Source organism: Bubalus kerabau, chromosome 9 (genome assembly GCF_029407905.1).
Source record: "Bubalus kerabau isolate K-KA32 ecotype Philippines breed swamp buffalo chromosome 9, PCC_UOA_SB_1v2, whole genome shotgun sequence".
NCBI lineage: Eukaryota > Metazoa > Chordata > Mammalia > Artiodactyla > Bovidae > Bubalus > Bubalus kerabau.
This window is the reverse complement of record NC_073632.1, coordinates 78,623,876-78,641,869: the sequence shown is the minus strand read 5'-3', so window position 1 is coordinate 78,641,869 and position 17,994 is coordinate 78,623,876. Positions and strand designations below refer to the sequence as shown.

Sequence of the window (17,994 nt, the reverse complement as noted above, 5' to 3'; positions counted from 1 at the left end):
ATGACCTAATAGAAGCAGAAGAGATTAAGAAGAGGTGGCAAGAATACACAGAAGAACTGTCCAAAAAAGCTCTTAGAGACTCAGATAACCATGATGGTGTGGTCATTCATCTAGAGCCAGACATCCTGGAGTGTGAAGTCAGATGGGCCTTAGGAAGCATTACTATGAACAAAGCTAGTGGAGGTGATGGAATTCTAGCTGAGCTATTTCATATCTTAAAAGATGATGCTGTGAAAGTGCTAACTCAATAGGCCAGGAAATTTGGAAAACTCAACAGTGGCCACAGGACTGGAAAAGGTCAATTTTCATTCCAGTCCCAAAGAAGGACAATGCCAAAAAGGTTCAAACTACTTCACAATTGTGCTTATTTCACATGCTAGTAAGGTAATGCTCAAAGCTCTCCAAGCTAGGCTTCAAAGGTGAACTGAGAACTTCCAGAGGTACAAGCAGGATTTAGAAAAGGCAGAGGATCTAGAGATCAAATTGCCATCATCTGCTGAATCAGAGAAAAAGCAAAAGAATTCCAGAAAAACATCTGCTTCATTGACTTTGCTAAAGCATTTGATTGTGTGGATCACAACAAACTGTGGGAAATTGTTCAAGAGATGGGCATACCAGACCACCTTACCTGCCTCCTGAGAAGCACTGTATGAGAAGCCCTCCTTCAAGAAGCAACAATTAAAACTAGACATGAAACAATGGACTGGTTTAAAACTGGGAAAACAGTATATTAAGGCTGTATATTGTCACCCTGCTTACTTAACTTCTATGCAGAGTATATCATGCAAAATGCTGGGCTGGATAAAGCGCAAGCTGGAATCAAGATTGCCAGGAGAAATATCAGTAACTTCAGATACGCAAATGACACCACCCTAGGGGCAGAAAGTGAAGAGGAGGTGAAGGGTGAAAGAGGAGAGTAAAATATCTGGCTTACAATTTAACATTCAAAAGACTAAGTTCATGGCCTCTAGTCCCATCACTTCATGGCAAATAGAGGGGAAAAAATGGAAACAGTGAGCTTCAGAATCACTATGGATGGTGTCTGCAGCCCTGAAATTTAAAAATGCTTATTCCTGGGAAGAAAAGTTATGACAAACTTAGCATATTAAAAGCAGAGATATTACTTGCCAACAAAGGTCCATATAGTCAAAGCTATGGTTTTTCCAGTAGTCATGTATGGATGTGAGAATTGGACTATAAAGAAGGCTGAGCCTGAAGAATTTATGTTTTCAAATTGTGGTGCTGGAGAAGAATCTTGAGAATCCCTTGGATGGCAAGAAGATCAAACCAGTCAGTCCTAAAGGAAATCAATCCTGAATATTCATTGAAAGAACTAATGCTAAAGCTCCAATACTTTGGGCTCCTGATGCAAAGAGCTGACTCATTGGAAAAGACCCTGATGCTGGGAAAGATTGAGGGCAGGAGGAGAAAGGGGCGATAAGAGGATGAGATGGTTAGATAAGACCACCATCTCAATGGACAAGAGTTTGAGCAAACTCAGGGAGACAGTGAGGGACAGGGAAGCCTGGTGAACCACTCTCCATGGGGGAGGTCACAAAGAGCTGGGCATGACTTAGTGACTGAACAACAGCAATAAAACAATGTTTACAAAATGTGATAATATTGGACCATTTTGTCTTTTACTGGACTCCAAAGAGATTGCTTCTAAATTTTATTCTCTCAATGTGTGCTGAATTTCAGTGATATATTTTTATCATTTTAAAGAAGGAAACAATGAGCAATCAAAACTTTGAATAGAACTCAGGCAAGATCAAAGAGCTTCATTCACATACTTAGTATTAACATGATCTGGTGTCTTTGTTACTTTTCTCTTGAGTAATAATATGATAGATTCACTCCTACCTACTAATGGAGAAGGAAATGGCAACCCACTCCAGTGTTCTTGCCTGGAGAATCTCAGGGATGGGGGAGCCTGGTGGGCTGCCATCTCTGGGGTCACACAGAGTCGGACACGACTGAAGCGACTTAGCAGCCTAACTACTAATGAGTTTTCCTGGAATCATTTTGCCAACTGTAATTCAGTCATCTAAGGCTGCTGCAAGTCACCCTTCACCTCTTGCTTGCTGGAATTCATTACTATTCTTCTCACCCACCTTAAATGTCACCTGCTACTGCTGCTGCTAAGTCGCTTCAGTCGTGTCTGACTCTGTGCGACCCCATAGATGGCAGCCCACCAGGCTCTGCCATCCCTGGGATTCTCCAGGCAAGAACACTGGAGTGGGTTGCCATTGCATCTAAGGCTAAGGAGGTTATAATACGGTACCAACAAAAGCATTACATGCTTGTATAATCAGAAAGCCTTGATCAGCCAACCTGAGTAGTCATATTTAGGAAAGACTATTCTGAAGTAATCTTCCCTGTAGCTCAGATGGTAAAGAATCTGCCTACAATGCAGGAGACCTGGGTTCGATCCCCAGATCAGGAAGATGCTCTGGAGAAGAGAATGGCAATCCACTTCGGTGTTCTTGCCTGGAGAATCCCAATGGACAGAGGAGCCTGGCAGGCTATAGTTCGTGGGGTTGCAAAGAGTCAGACATGACTGAGCGACTAACACTGCTACTGCTATCCTGGAGTGAATGCAAGAATCTGCTTTTTTGTTTTCTTTTTCTTTTGTTGAGTTTCACATACTCACTACATGCTCAAAAGAAATTTCATATTCAGAATTGTACTAGAGATTTTGGTATCATACATAACAATAGAATATTTTTCCTACCCATAGGAAGATTTTAAAAATCTTTAATTTTCCTTGGTCTATCTATAATTTAATTTAGTAACAGTGTAATTCTGTGTGACATTTATTGAATGGAACTATTATCTGACTCATTAATTTTTTCTATTTGCTCTATGCTCTAAAAATAGGAAGATGTCCTTTTTTAAAATCTGCTGCAGTTAATCTGATGTATTGAGGATAGTAAGTGATAACATGATAATGTACTTATTTTTATCATGCTACTGCTCTACTTGATTCCCTCTTTTCCAAGCCCAGTCTTCCATTTATGGAAATTAATCCTACAGTCCCAAACTAATCTACCCTTCTATTTGCCTACTTTTGCCTACACAAGTCCAAACATCATTGGGGATTCCTCAAAAATCCTTCCTACTGAAAAATAAGGTTGTTTTAACAACTTTTTACCCCACAGGCCATGGGACCATATGTGGGTGAGAAGACAATATTATAGGAATGACCAAATAGCATGTGCCAGCCTTGTGATGGCAACTCATCCTCTGCTCACAGGAGTTAGATCTGCGATATCCTTCTGAGGCTCAAAAACTATATTTTAAAATGAATTATCCATACTACCCACAAAATTATTTTCCTTGAGGAAAATACTAGATAAAATACATTTTTTTTTAATCCTTAGCTATCCTTGCCCAGGTACTTAGTGAAGTCGCTCAGTAGTCTCCGACTCTTTGTGACCCCATGGACTGTAGCCTACCAGGCTCCTCTGTCCATGGGATTTTCCAGGCAATAGCCCTGGAGTGGATTGCCATTTCCTTCTCCAGAGGATTTCCCCAACCCAGGGACTGAACCCGGGGCTCCCGCATAGTAGTCAGCCGCTTTACCTTCTGAGCCATTTACTTGTATATAATTAATGTTCAGTATTTGTTTGAAAACAATGAAAAGACTCAATGAAAACCAATGAGAAAAAATTACTTCAAATGAATGACAAGACAGAAATATCCAAAAGAAAAAGACCTACATACCAGTACTTATACTACAATGGTTTCATTATGCAAAATACACTGGACTTCTGCAATGGCTCAGCAGATAAAGAATATGCCTGCAATACAGGAGACACAGGAGACATGGGTTTGGAGATTTATACATTGTTTATGCTTTTTCTAATATTAGGTTTTTTTGCAGCAAAAGCAAAGAATTTTTGATCCTACAACATCCTGGAGAAGTAAATACAGACTACACTTAGGTGAGGAAACTGCTGAGAAAAAAATGAGAATGTGAATTACACATTATTTTCAAGTGAGAGAAATTGATGCAGAAATGGTCCCTGCTAGAGATAATAGATAATTTTTCACATGCAGATTTTATATTAGCTAACAATCATTATATCAGATTTTTTGGTAATTTTTTCCACAATTTCTACTTCTTTATAATATCTGTAACTAATACCTGATTCTAAAGCAGAATTACTGTTTCCACAATACTACAAGGGAACATTCTAAGATTCTTCCCAGCCGTTAAGCAGGAGGGGCTTACCTGCTGCTTCAAAAGCTCCAGGAAGATACAGAGGAGACAGAGACTCAGGAGAGCAGTAAATAAACAGACTCTTCGATAATGATCTCAAGCTTAGACTGTCTGATACGGGCTGAATCAGGTCTTCTCATCCCCAATTCATATGTTGAATTACTAACTCTCAGTATTTTGCAATATAACTATATTTGGAGACAAGATCTTTAAAAAGTTAATTAAGCTAAAATGAGTTTTTAATCCTATATGACTGGTATTCTTAGAAGAGTAGATTAGGATGCAGACTCACATGTAACAAGGACCATAAGAGGACACAAAGAGAAGACAGGCATCTGCAATCCAAGGAGAGGGGTCCTCTGAGCAAACGAACTCTTGCTGACACATTGATCTTGGAAGTCTAACCTCTACATTTCTAAGTGGGAGAAATAATTTCTGTCGACTGAGCCACCCCACCTGTGATACTTTGCTATGACAGCTCTAGAAAATGAAATAATGTTGCAGAAGACTGAGAAAGAAGAACCATTGAAAGATAAATGAAAGTTGAGCCTAAATGAGAAAATGATTACAGATTTGAGAACGAAAAATGAGATTCAGGATTCCAGAAATGGATATATAGTACATATAGTATACATATACATATAGTACAACAAGTACCTATAGTAAGGATGTGTACAAAGCATCAAGACAGATGATACAAGTAAACCACTTAATCATTTATTACTTTGTTATATCGCTTCAGTTGTGTCCAACTCTTGCTGAGTCTATGAACTGTAGCTCCCCAGGCTCCTCTGTCCATGGAATTCTCCAAACAAGAATACTGGAGTGGGCTTCCAGGGCCTCCTCAAGGCCATGCCTTTATTACTTAGTGCAATAAATATCTTTTTTATATAATGAAAGCACCTGTCTGTGACTTTACTCCTGGCTAATTTGAAATATATGTATATATTTCCCCAGTTTTGAAAAGCTTTATTCACTTTTTTGTATCTAATTTCATCATATAGGTTGATTCCTCCAGTTCCATTCTTCTTTCTCAAGATAGCTTTGGTTATTCAAGGTTTTTTGTATTTCCATACAACACCTTATCTTCGACAAAGGAGGCAAGAATATACAATGGATTAAAGACAATCTCTTTAACAAGTGGCGCTGGGAAAACTGGTCAACCACTTGTAAAAGAATGAAACTAGAACACTTTCTAACACCATACACAAAAATAAACTCAAAATGGATTAAATATCTAAACGTAAGACCAGAAACTATAAAACTCCTAGAGGAGAACATAGGCAAAACACTCTCCGACATACATCACAGCAGGATCCTCTATGACCCACTCCCAGAATATTGGAAATAAAAGCACAAATAAACAAATGGGACCTAATTAAACTTAAAAGCTTCTGCACAACAAAGTAAACTATTAGCAAGGTGAAAAGGCAGCCTTCAGAATGGGAGAAAATAATAGCAAATGAAGCAACTGACAGACAACTAATCTCAAAAATATACAAGCAACTCCTACAGCTCAACTCCAGAAAAATAAATGACCCAATCAAAAAATGGGCCAAAGAACTAAATAGACATTTCTCCAAAGAAGACATACAGATGGCTAACAAACACATGAAAAGATGCTCAACATCACTCATTATCAGAAAAATGCAAATCAAAACCACTATGAGGTACCATTGCACGCCAGTCAGAATGGCTGCGATCCAAAAGTCTACAAGCAATAAATGCTGGAGAGGGTGTGCAGAAAAGGGAACCCTCTTCCACTGTTGGTGGGAATGCAAACTAGTACAGCCACTATGGAGAACAGCGTGGAGATTCCTTAAAAAACTGGAAACAGAACTGCCTTATGATCCAGCAATCCCACTGCTGGGCATACACACTGAGAAAACCAGAAGGGAAAGAGACATGTGTACCCCAATGTTCATCGCAGCACTGTTTATAATAGCCAGGACATGGAAGCAACCTAGATGCCCATCAGCAGATGAATGGGTAAGAAAGCAGTGGTACATATACACAATGGAGTATTACTCAGCCATTAAAAAGAATACATTTGAATCAGTTCTAATGAGGTGGATGAAACTGGAGCCTATTATACACAGTGAAGTAAGCCAGAAAGAAAAACACCAATACAGTATACTAAGGCATATATATGGAATTTAGAAAGATGGTAACAATAACCCTGTGTACGAGACAGCAAAAGAGACACTGATGTATAGATCAGTCTTATGGACTCTGTGGGAGAGGGAGAGGGTGGGGGAATTTGGGAGAATGGCATTGAAACATGTATAATATCATGTATGAAACGAGTCGCCAGTCCAGGTTCGATGCACGATACTGGATGCTTGGGGCTGGTGCACTGGGACGACCCAGAGGGAGGGTATGGGGAGGGAGGAAGGAGGAGGGTTCAGAATGGGGAACACAGGTATACCTGTGGCGGATTCATTTCAATATTTGGCAAAACTAATATAATATTGTAAAGTTTAAAAATAAAATAAAATTTAAAAAAATAATAATAATTTCATCATAAATTCATAATTTTAAAAATAGTCCTAAATTTTTCAACTTAGTGCTTTCATTTACTCTGAAAATAAGCTAGGGGTTTATGAACTATCCTTAAAAAGTCCCCCACTTAAAATAGCTTTCAAGCCTTTCCTAAACCAAGGGTAAAATAAAGTATAAATCAAAGTGTTCATGGCTGAGTTATAATAGGAACCCCAACAGCAAATCTCATAAATATAGGGAGGATTTATGAAACCCATAAAGGCATCAATTAATATATCAATTGTATATGGTAACCATGAAATCATAAATGCTACTACTGTGACCCCCAGGGTTTTAGCTGCCTTTCTCTCTCTCTTGGCCACTCTGGATTTGTAACTCTCTGATTCTGCTTTGCTTTCAGTATTTTCAATCTTTAGAGCTTGTTGTTTACTATTTAAAAAATCTTGCCATAAAGACTTATCATAATAATGGTAGGTATAAAAAATAACAAAACACTTATCAAAACCCATATACAGTTGAGAGCACTTACTAATTCCTCCATCCCATCATCACTGACACCTGTGTAGGACACAGCTCCACTGTACCCAATGGGCAGGATCCAGGAGATGCTGACACATTCCCCTGGCACAGACACTGTGAACTTGGTGGATAGACCAGGGGGTCAGTAACAGCAACGTACCTGTCAATGGAGATGAAGGACAGGTGGAAGAGAGAAGAGTAACAAAATGCCACATCACAGGAACTGTGAAGGGCACAAAATCGGGCTCCAAAGTACCAGCAGCTCTCCACGGACCTGACCATGCTGAAGGGCATCACGGTCACTCCGCACAGGCCAGAGAGGTGATCAAGAAATTGGCTAGAGAATGCAGCTGCTTGAAGTGAAGAACTGAAGTCTGAAGTCATCACCAAGAAGTTTCCAAAGACCCGAAGCCAAACACTGTGTACAGAATCACCCAAGATGCAGGCAAGTAAGGAGATTTAATACAAGATCTGTTCATATTCTCATGGCAGAGCTGCAAGGTTTCAGGTTGGGAAAGATTGCTGACCGTGGTTCTGCAGTTGGATGCTTGCTTTGTTTCTGCTTTTCAGAAAAATGGTCTTCAATTCTGAAAATTTAAAAAAATAAAATAAAACTGCATACTTGAGTACTACTTTTAAAAACTGTCTCATACTTTGTCCTTTTCCCGTTTTGTTATGAAGAGAAACTAAAAGAATTTTTAAAACTCAGAAATACATTCTTTCTATGTTTACATAATATTTCTATACTTATATCTCCTAGATAGTTGACTCTAAGCAAATCTAGTATGATTTTTCATCAGTCCAGAAAACACTGCCTCATAATTGAAGAAATTTAATTTAATTACTTGGTCCTTTATACCTGCCGATTTCTTCCTTACAAGGATATGTGTGCATGCTTAGTTGTTCAGTCACTCAATTGTGTCAACTCTTAATGACCCCATGTCCTGTAGCCCACCAGGCTCCTCCAACCATGGCATTTTTCAGGCAAAAATACTGGAGTGAGCTGCAATTTCCTACTGCAGGGTATCTTCCCGACCCAGGGAATGAAATCATGTCTCCTTCATCTCCAGCATTGGCAGGCAGATTCTTCGCCACTGAGCCACCTGGGAAGCCCCCTTATAAAGGATAATCACATGCAACAATTGCATGTTTAAAAAGTCACATCTTGATAGACTTCCACCTTCATATCTGAGAAGTTAACACTCAGGATGCTTTAAGAAGCCAGCCAATAGACTTGGCCCATGATAAATTCCTCACAAGAAACCCCTGTAGTGTAAGGTATGACTCATGAAAGGAAACTTACTTTAGATCATTACATTTAAAAAGTGCTACAGAACACATTTCTCTGAGCCCTGTTACCTTATCAAAATCCTTACAATTTTCACAACAGAGAAATTTCTTTTAATTCAACTGTTCTGAAATAGCCTTATCCTGTATTTGACAATAATGTTACCTATTGACTATTTATTTGTAAGGCCTCCCCAGGCAGCCATTTTGCTTTTTTGCATTTCTTTTCTATGGGAATGGTCTTGCTCCCTGTCTCCTATACAATGTCACGAACCTCATTCCATAGTTCATCAGGCACTCTATCTATCAGATCTAGGCCCTTAAATCTATTTCTCACTTCCACTGTATAATCATGAGAGATTTGATTTAGGTCATACCTGAATGGTCTAGTGGTTTTCCCTACTTTCTTCAATTTAAGTCTGAATTTGGCAATAAGGAGTTCATGATCTGAGCCACAGTCAGCTCCCAGTCTTGTTTTTGCTGACTGTATAGAGCTTATCCATCTTTGGCTGCAAAGAATATAATCAATCTGATCTCGGTGTTGACCATCTGGTGATGTCCATGTATAGAGTCTTCTCTTGTGTTGTTGGAAGAGGGTGTTTTCTATGACCAGGGCATTTTCTTGGCAAAACTCTATTAGACTTTGCTCTGCTTCATTCTGTATTTCAAGGCCAAATTTGCCTGTTACTCCAGGTGTTTCTTGACTCCTACTTTGGCATTCCAGTCCCCTATATGAAAAGGACATCTTTTTTGGGTGTTAGTTCTAAAAGGTCTTGTAGGTCTTCATAGAACCATTCAACTTCAGCTTCTTCAGCATTACTGGTTGGGGCATAGACTTGGATTACCATGATATTGAATGGTTTGCCTTGGAAACGAACAGAGATTATTCTGTCGATTTTGAGACTGCATCCAAGTACTGCATTTCGGACTCTTTTGTTGACCATGATGGCTACTCCATTTCTTCTAAGGGATTCCTGCCCTCAGTAGTAGATATAATGGTCATCTGAGTTAAATTCACCCATTCCAGTCCATTTCAGTTTGCTGATTCCTAGAATGTCGACATTCACTCTTGCCATCTCTTGTTTGACCACTTCCAATTTGCCTTGATTCATGGACCTGACATTCCAGGTTCCTATGCAATATTCCTCTTTACACCATCGGACCTTGCTTCTATCACCAGTCACATCCACAGCTGGGTATTGTTTTTGCTTTGGCTCCATCCCTTCATTCTTTCTGGAGTTATTTCTCCACTGATCTCCAGTAGCATATTGGGCACCTACTGACCTGGGGAGTTTCATTTTCAGTATCCTATCATTTTGCCTTTCCATACTGTTCATGGGGTTCTCAAGGCAAGAATACTGAAGTGGTTTGCCATTCCCTTCTCCAGTGGAACACATTCTGTCAAATCTCTTCACCATGGACTGTGAAGAAGGCTGAGCGCTGAAGAATTGATGCTTTTGAACTGTGGTGTTGGAGAAGACTCTTGAGAGTCCCTTGGACTGCAAGGAGATCCAACCAGTCCATTCTGAAGGAGATCAGCTCTGGGATTTCTTTGGAAGGAATGATGCTAAAGCTGAAACTCCAGTACTTTGGCCACCTCATGCGAAGAGTTGACTCTTTGGAAAAGACTCTGATGCTGGGAGGGATTGGGGGTGAGAGGAGAAGGGGACGACAGAGGATGAGATGGCTGGATGGCATCACTGACTCGATGGATGTGAGTCTAAGTGAACTCCGGGATTTGGTGATGGACAGGGAGGCCTGGCGTGCTGCGATTCATGGGGTCGCAAAGAGTCGGACACAACTGAGCAACTGATCTGATCTGATCTAATCTGATTGACTATTTATAAGACTGGTTGCACAATTTGCAGGGTTGGGCAAAATAAAAATGTGGAGATCTTTATTCAAAAACATGAAAAATAGTGCCCTCAAAGTATCAAGCTTTCCCCCTTCTCTGCAGTTTCTCTCGACCTGCCAAGATGTTTGATTTTTGCTATGGAATGCCTCTCTCTCGAACATGGAGATATTAGCAGGGCAAGTGCAGGTCCTCAAGGGTGCCTGGAGACCCTGCCCTGTGACTCAGTGATCCAACCCCTACCAGGCTCCCCCTCCCACCAACTGCTGAAATAATAGTCCAGGCTTAGGTTGGAGTGAGGAAGCTGAGCCAGGTATCTGCCCTTCTCCTGGGCCTGCCACCTCAACCAAAGGCAGATAGACAACCCCCTGAGATGGCAGCCTCCACATCAGGAACCACACAGTACCTGAACTGGTGAAGGAAGGGCTTGGACTCCCTGAATCTCTTAAGTAACATGCTGTGCCCTACCAGCCTGAGATGGGATGATACTTGCCGTGCTTGCCCTGAGACTGCTCAGTGCACACCTGACCACAACCTTCCCCGCATCATATCCAGTCCTCATATAGGATGGAGGGGGGAGTGGCAGTGCTAGTAAGTCTGGGTGAGGAAGGAAAGGCTGAACTGGGCCCAAAGAGCCAGGGGTAGGGGATCAGGTGGATGAGAATCCTTCCCATGAAAACAATTATTCAATTAATCATCTACCAAATTCTTCTGGGGAGTACTAGCATTTCTTTTCTTTCAATTCTCAAATATAACTTGATTTCTTCCCACTCTTATTTAGTAACCTTGCCTCCCCCTTTTTTGATAATATGACATATAGAATTTAAAGACTGAGAGGGTGGAGAGATTTGGGGTGCATAATGGAAGCAAGAATCAAGGATGGTTCCAGGCTTTTAGCTTGCCAACAAGAAAGATGCAATAGGAGAAAGAGTACACTAGGGAGAAAGATGATGGGTTAAGTTGGGATTGGTCAGAGGGACATAAAACTGAGGTTCTTTAGTGAGTGGTTTAGCCTGTAAATGTTTAGCTCAGAAAAGAAACTTTGCCTGATATGATCAGATGAAATTCTTCAGCATCCTTGTGTTTTGAGAAGTAAATGTGTTTGCCTGCTATACACCTGTCATAAAGCCTAGGATATATATCTGATACTCAATAAACATTTGTTTACCAGTTTGGAAGGTATATAGTAAAAATAGAAGGAACTGGATGTGCACCAACTTCAAAGTTATGTCTACAAACAAATACAGAAGAGAAAAGATGAAAAAGTGGTCCCACAAACTCCCATGGGATGAAAGTGGTTCGTGAAGGAGAGAATACCAAGAATGTCAAAGGTTAGTGACAGGTCAGGTTAAATAAAAACTGAGAATTGTTTGTTGTCATTAAAAACTGGATCACTGCTGATCATGATTCTTCCTCTTCTGGTGGAATATTAGAGATAGACTCAGAATTGCAGCAGATTGAGAATTAATGGGAATGAGTAGGGAAGACAAAGACACCATGAGCCTACCAGGCTCCTCCATCCATGGGATTTTCCAGGCAAGAGTACTGGAGTGGGTTGCCATTGCCTTCTCTGCCAAACAGAATATCATCTTCAAATCTCTGACTCTGACTCTTCCCTCATCTCCCTTTTTCATTTTTAATGACCCTTGTGATTACATCGAGCTCACCTGGATAGTCAAAAATAATCTTGCCATCTCAAAATCCTTAACCACATCTACAAAGTCCAGTTAGCCATGTAAGGGCCTTGTCCAGTTCACTTCAGAGATTAAGCTATCACTTTGCAACAGCAAAGAAGTGATGAAGTCAAGTCAACTGGAGGCAACTGCAAAAGCCGACATCCACAGGTTCTGAGGATTAGTATTAATACGTTAAAAATCCCTTGATGGAATCCCTGTAGTGCAAGGTGTGAACTTGGAAGGTTATTTTCAAGAGTGATTACTAAGAGAGTTATTCTACAAAACAATCTTCACATTAAGTTAGATTATCATTATGTTTATTTGGCCAAAGACTTTTTTTCTTCTTAGACTTGAGCTTTTTCTCTAGTCACAGTCCTGCTGTGGCCACATTACTGGATTTTTGTTACAAAGATATGACAGGTTGCAAGCAGTGAGAATCAGTCCTTGGCTTTTTTTTTCTTCAGTTAAGAATCATTTTGTATCTGACTGGATACCAACAAACAGAAAATGAAACACACATTGCGAGCAACTTGAGAAGGATGAATTACATTACAGGAAAGCATTAAAAATGCCATGGTATTTAGACACACCCTCCTTTCTGAGCTTCTACAACTATCAGTGCTGGTAGAGGAAAGATCATTCTCTTCTCAGGATGTTGTCACTGGGAGAAGATTGCAGTGTCTCTCCATCCACGTGAGAAATGGGTGTAAATCCTCTGAATACTGCTGCTGTGAGATTCTCATAGACAGAAGACTTCACATTCCCATCTGTAGTGGGCTCAATGCTGTACCCCACCCCCACAAAGAATATGCCCATGTTCTAACCCCCAGAGCCAGATCTTCTTTGGAAAAGATGCCTTCATGAGTTTAATAAGATGAGATCATCCTATACTACATTGATGGGCACTAAATCCAAGAGCAGTGTCCTCAGACAAAAGTTGAGAAAGAGAACAGTGAAGATGGCTTTGTGAAGATGGAGCCAGAGATTGGAATGATGCTGCTACAAGCCAAGGAATGCTTGGAGCCGTCTCAAGCGGGAAGAGACAGAGAATGATTCTATCCAGAGCTGTGGGAGGGGAGCATGGCCCTGTCAGTACTCTGTCAAGACCTCTAAAATCAGAGGTTTTGATTTCAAACCTCCAGTCTATAGGACTATGAAAGAATACATTTCTGGAGAGAATAAAGCCAGCAAGATTGTGGTCATTTGTTACAGCAGTCCTAGAAAAGAAAACACTCTCCTGGGTACTTTCCATTTCAATGGTAGAATGGTTGGTGAAGAAGAAATTTCAGCAGAAAATCAAGGAATGAAAATCAACACAATCGTTGAAAAAAACAGATTTCAGAGCTTTGAAAGCAAATTGTAAATAATGTGAGCTTCTATCGTCAGCCATTTAGCAGTCATCAACCTTATATTGTAGGTATAATTTAACTCATTTAAAAAATAAAGTACATTTTAGAGGAGTTCTAGGCTCAAACCATGGGGCTTCCCTGGTAGCTCAGCTGGTAAAGAACCTGCCTGCAATGCAGGAGACCATGATTCTATCCCTGGGTCAGGAAGATCTCTTGGAGAAAGGATAGGCTTACTCCAGTATTCTTGGGCTTTCCCTGGTGGCTCAGATGGTAAAGAATCTGCCTGCAATGCAGGAGACCATGATTCTATCCCTGGGTCAGGAACATCTTTTGGAGAAGGGATAGGCTTACTCCAGTATTCTTGGGCTTTCCCTGGTGGCTCAGATGGTAAAGAATCTGCCTGCAATGCAGGAGACCTGGGTTTGATCCCTGGGTTGGGAAGATCCCCTGGAGAATAGAACAGCTATTCACACCAGTATTCTTGCTTGGACAATTCCATGGACAGAGGAGCCTGGCAGGCTACAGTCCTGGGGATGCAGAGTCTGACACGACTGAGCGAATTTCCCTTTCACTTCAGTTTCAGGTTGAAAACAAAATTGTGCGGAAGGTACAGAAATTTCCCATGTGCAGCCTACCCCCATGGAAGCACGTCCTTCCCCACTTCAATATTCAGCCAATTTTGAAACTAGACAAGTTAATTTCAGTGACAGAGATGAAAGAGGAATTCAGCTTCAGTCCAAACCCCGTGCTCGTTTCATTCTCACTATGCTGAATGTCAGAACCACCTCCACCAATAAGTCAGTCAAGGCCAGAGAGGTGATGAGGAACTTAATTAGAGTGGACAGCTCTTTGAGATGAGACCAATGAGTACAGCTCCTTATACTATGGAGAGCTTTATTATCCATTGCATTATTATTTGAAGAGAACTTCTGTAATTCTTCTCTCATTGTGTTTGATTTCTATTCTTATTTGTCATTTCTAAAACCTAAGAGCTACAATGCATGTGTTTGATATAAGCTATATGGGGAAACCATCTTCTAAGCTAGGAAGACAGTGTCCCTAGAGAATGACTGTAGAGGGCTTTGAATCAGAAAGTGCCTGGATATGCGATCTTAGAAAACTTTCCTGAACTCTCTGGCATCAGATTGCTCAGCTCTGACTTGGGAATAATAATACTCACCATAAAGAGTTGTGTGACTAGAGGTAAGGTAGGAAAGGATTTAACTTATGCTTAAACTGAATTACTATGTTACCAATAACATAGAATAGTACAGGTTAGTATAGTATACAAGAGTTAGAAATATAATAAGCATTAACAAAAATAATAAAACAGGTGTGGGATATTTACTGTCAATTTACAACTTCACTCCTAAGGACTGAGTAGAATGATGGTGCTGACATTCAAGGTGGGTGAGAAGAATAGTAATGAATTCCAGCAAGCAAGAGGTGAAAGGTGACTTGCATTTGGCATTCTAAAGCAAGTGAGCCTGAAAGGCTGGTGTTGGTGATGATATAACTAAACTGGAGGGATTTCAGGTTTTGGTACAAGTCCACATTCTAAAATTCTAAAATCGATAACATTGTAAGTTTATGTCTAATTAATTTGGTGACAAACACTGACATAAGGCGATTTCTAATGTTTATTTTTTATTAGTTTATCTGAATATTCATGCAGATATATCAATATTGTGTTGAATATCTGATTATTGGTGCAGAAATAATAATGTGTTGATGACAAATGCTTCACACACTTCATTGGTTTATTCCAAACATTTAATGGATGTGCCTTTTAAATGAAAAAGAAAAAAAATTTGATTACTAGAAGTCCTGGGAGTTTTAGATAAAAGATTGTAGATAGCAAATGATAAGTCCTAAGTAAGGACAGAGGCAAATTGGAGGTGATATCCTAGAAGGATGGAATTTCTAGAAACTGTTAGAGGCAGATTAGCACTTGGTCAAGAGCGTGGACTCTGGGGTCTTCCAGTGATTGTTCAGTGTGAGGAATTTGCCTGCCAGAGCAGGGGTTGCAGTTTCGATCCCTGATCCACAAAGATCCCACAAGCCTAGGAGCCACTGAGCCCGTGTGCCACACTATTGAGCCTGTGCTCTAGACCATGGGAACTACAACTACTGAGCTCCTGCCATGCAACTACTGAGGCTCCCGAATCTAAAGCCCGTGTTCCTTAACAACAGAAGACACCTCAATGAGAAGCCCTGGAACCACAGGAGAGCAGCCCCACTTGCTACAACTAGAGACAAGCCCACACAGCAGGGAAAACCCAGCAGAGCCTAAAATAAATAAATAAATGAAACTATGTTTTTAAAAAGGCATGGACTCTGGATCCAGTTGCCTAGGGTTGAATCCAGGCTCTCCCCAACTTTGTAACTGACCGAGGACTTAGTTTTTCAGCTGTGAAAAGGGAATAATAATATTCCCTTCAACAGAAGGTTATTATGACAACTACTGGGGTTACTAATTCTAAAGCACATGATATAGTGCTTAACTAGCACATGTTCACACTTAAAATGTTTAAGATCTATATATATTGAGAGTAGTAGTTCTGGAGAGAATGACAGAGTGCCGGGTATTAACATTAAGATGCAAAAAGGAAGAAGGACCCTGTGCCAGTTGAGAGTATTGGAGAGAGGCAAGACTGGTACAATCTGATGACCTTGAGGGTTTGAGGGAAGATGGAGTGTGAGTGCTCCGCCACCACGAGGAACATGGAGGATGCCCCCTCATGGCTCTGCTACTGGAAAGCAAAGTCCTCAGGTGACAACCAGGTTCCTAAATGTGCAGAGAACCTACATAAAAGAAAACATGTTTGTAAAGTTATTTCTCAATATTTATTCATTTCAATGTTGTCTTTTAATCTTAATTCAGTTATATTGGAAAGCCAGTCTGGGAATCAGTGATGATCTACGGCCAACTCCTCATCAATCAGAGGAAAAGGAGAAAAATAAGAGCAAAGAGATGTGTGTCTCATATTGTTTGTTCAATTTATAGAACTGCCATTTATTTTTAAACGATGTGTTTCCTATAGTATTCATATCAAAATATGGTAAAAAAAAATTCACCTACAATGCAGGAGACCCAGGTTCAATCTCTGGGTCAGGAAGACCCCGGAGAAGAAAATGGCAACCCACTCCAGTATTCTTGCCTGGAGAATTCCATGGACAGAGTAACCTAGCAGGTTACAGTCTATAGGGTCAAAAGAGTCATTCATGACTGAGCAAAAAAAACCCATACTTCTTTTTTATGAAATTTTGCCAAAACATAAAATTGTCCCTTCATCTGCTGCTGCTGTTTGTGAAGTCCTTAGCTGGCAAAGTTATTCTTTGGCAAGCATTTGTGGTCTCCTTGGATTTTTTTCACCAATTTTATTGTTTCTGAAACCCAAGTTTCCAGGAACCATTAGTCTTCTCAATAGCAAAGGTGGTATTTTAGCAGGTAAGCCTTTTAGAGCCTTAAAATAAACCAGGGCATCCTCTTATCAATTCCAAATATTTAAATTAGTAAAATTTCTTCCAATAGACATATATCTCCAATAAATCAACCACATAGAAAAAGCAATATCTAATGTCTGCTATGAAAAGAAAATAGTTGTCTTGCATTTTTCTACATTTTCTTTTTTGCTGCCTTCAAAACTTATTAGAGGAACCTAGGTTATTTGCTACTCTATGTTTGGCCAATTAAGGACAACTAGCCTTGTGCTGAGATGAGGTAAAAATTGGAGGCTCTTCCTAAACCCTCTAAAATTCTTGCAGTATCTGACTCTTCCTTTTATGCTCATACATCTTGAGAAAGTGATCTGCCTCAAATCAAGATAAGATTAGACAATAATCATATTTCTCAGAGGCAGTAATCATATTTCTCATTCTATCCTTCTAATACCAAGGACAGAATTTGGAGGCAAATTTTGGTTATCTTGCATTATCCAAAGTTTTCAGTCCCTATTTGCAGATTTTGAAATTCTCAGGCATTCTTAAAAATCCATTCAATAAACTCTCTCCCCAGTGACTGATAGTGTGAGACTTTCCTCATTAAAACAAAACAAGAGAAAGGTGCATTAAAGTTGTGATTTTTCCAGCAAACAAACTCAGAAGCTTGTTAATGGGAGGGGTGAGAGTGAAATGCTTTGTACTCTTGTCTCTTTGGATTAGAGGCTAGATGTAACCAAACACAAAGGAGGGTAGAAGTATTGAACTATGAATCAACAGCAATTGCCATTGATAACACATAATAAGTACACACACATTAATTATATGTAATAATAATATTTAAAGCATTTTTACAAGTGAGTGTGAAACTGAATCACACTTGATTCTTTATAAATCTAGTTATGAACTTGATTCTTTACATAATCTATTTGTGTTTAATGGATATTTCTCAGAAATATATGTTAACCTGTTATGGAATAAATTGAGTGAAATGGAAAATGAGATGTCATTGTATTTTCTCCAACCACAGACTCCCAATGTCCTCTACATATCTTCCTTCCTCAGCTCGCATTAGATCTCAGGGATGTCTAGTCACTGTGTGTGATAATAACTCAGTTTGGATGACTCTAGGTTGAAACACAA

General features: G+C 39.9%; 1 pseudogene; it reads right to left on the bottom strand.

The window, feature by feature from the left end:
- Positions 1-6,825: 6,825 nt before the first annotated feature.
- Positions 6,826-8,140, bottom strand: LOC129659902 (trace amine-associated receptor 8-like; annotated as a pseudogene).
- Between the last annotated feature and the right edge of the window lie 9,854 nt (positions 8,141-17,994).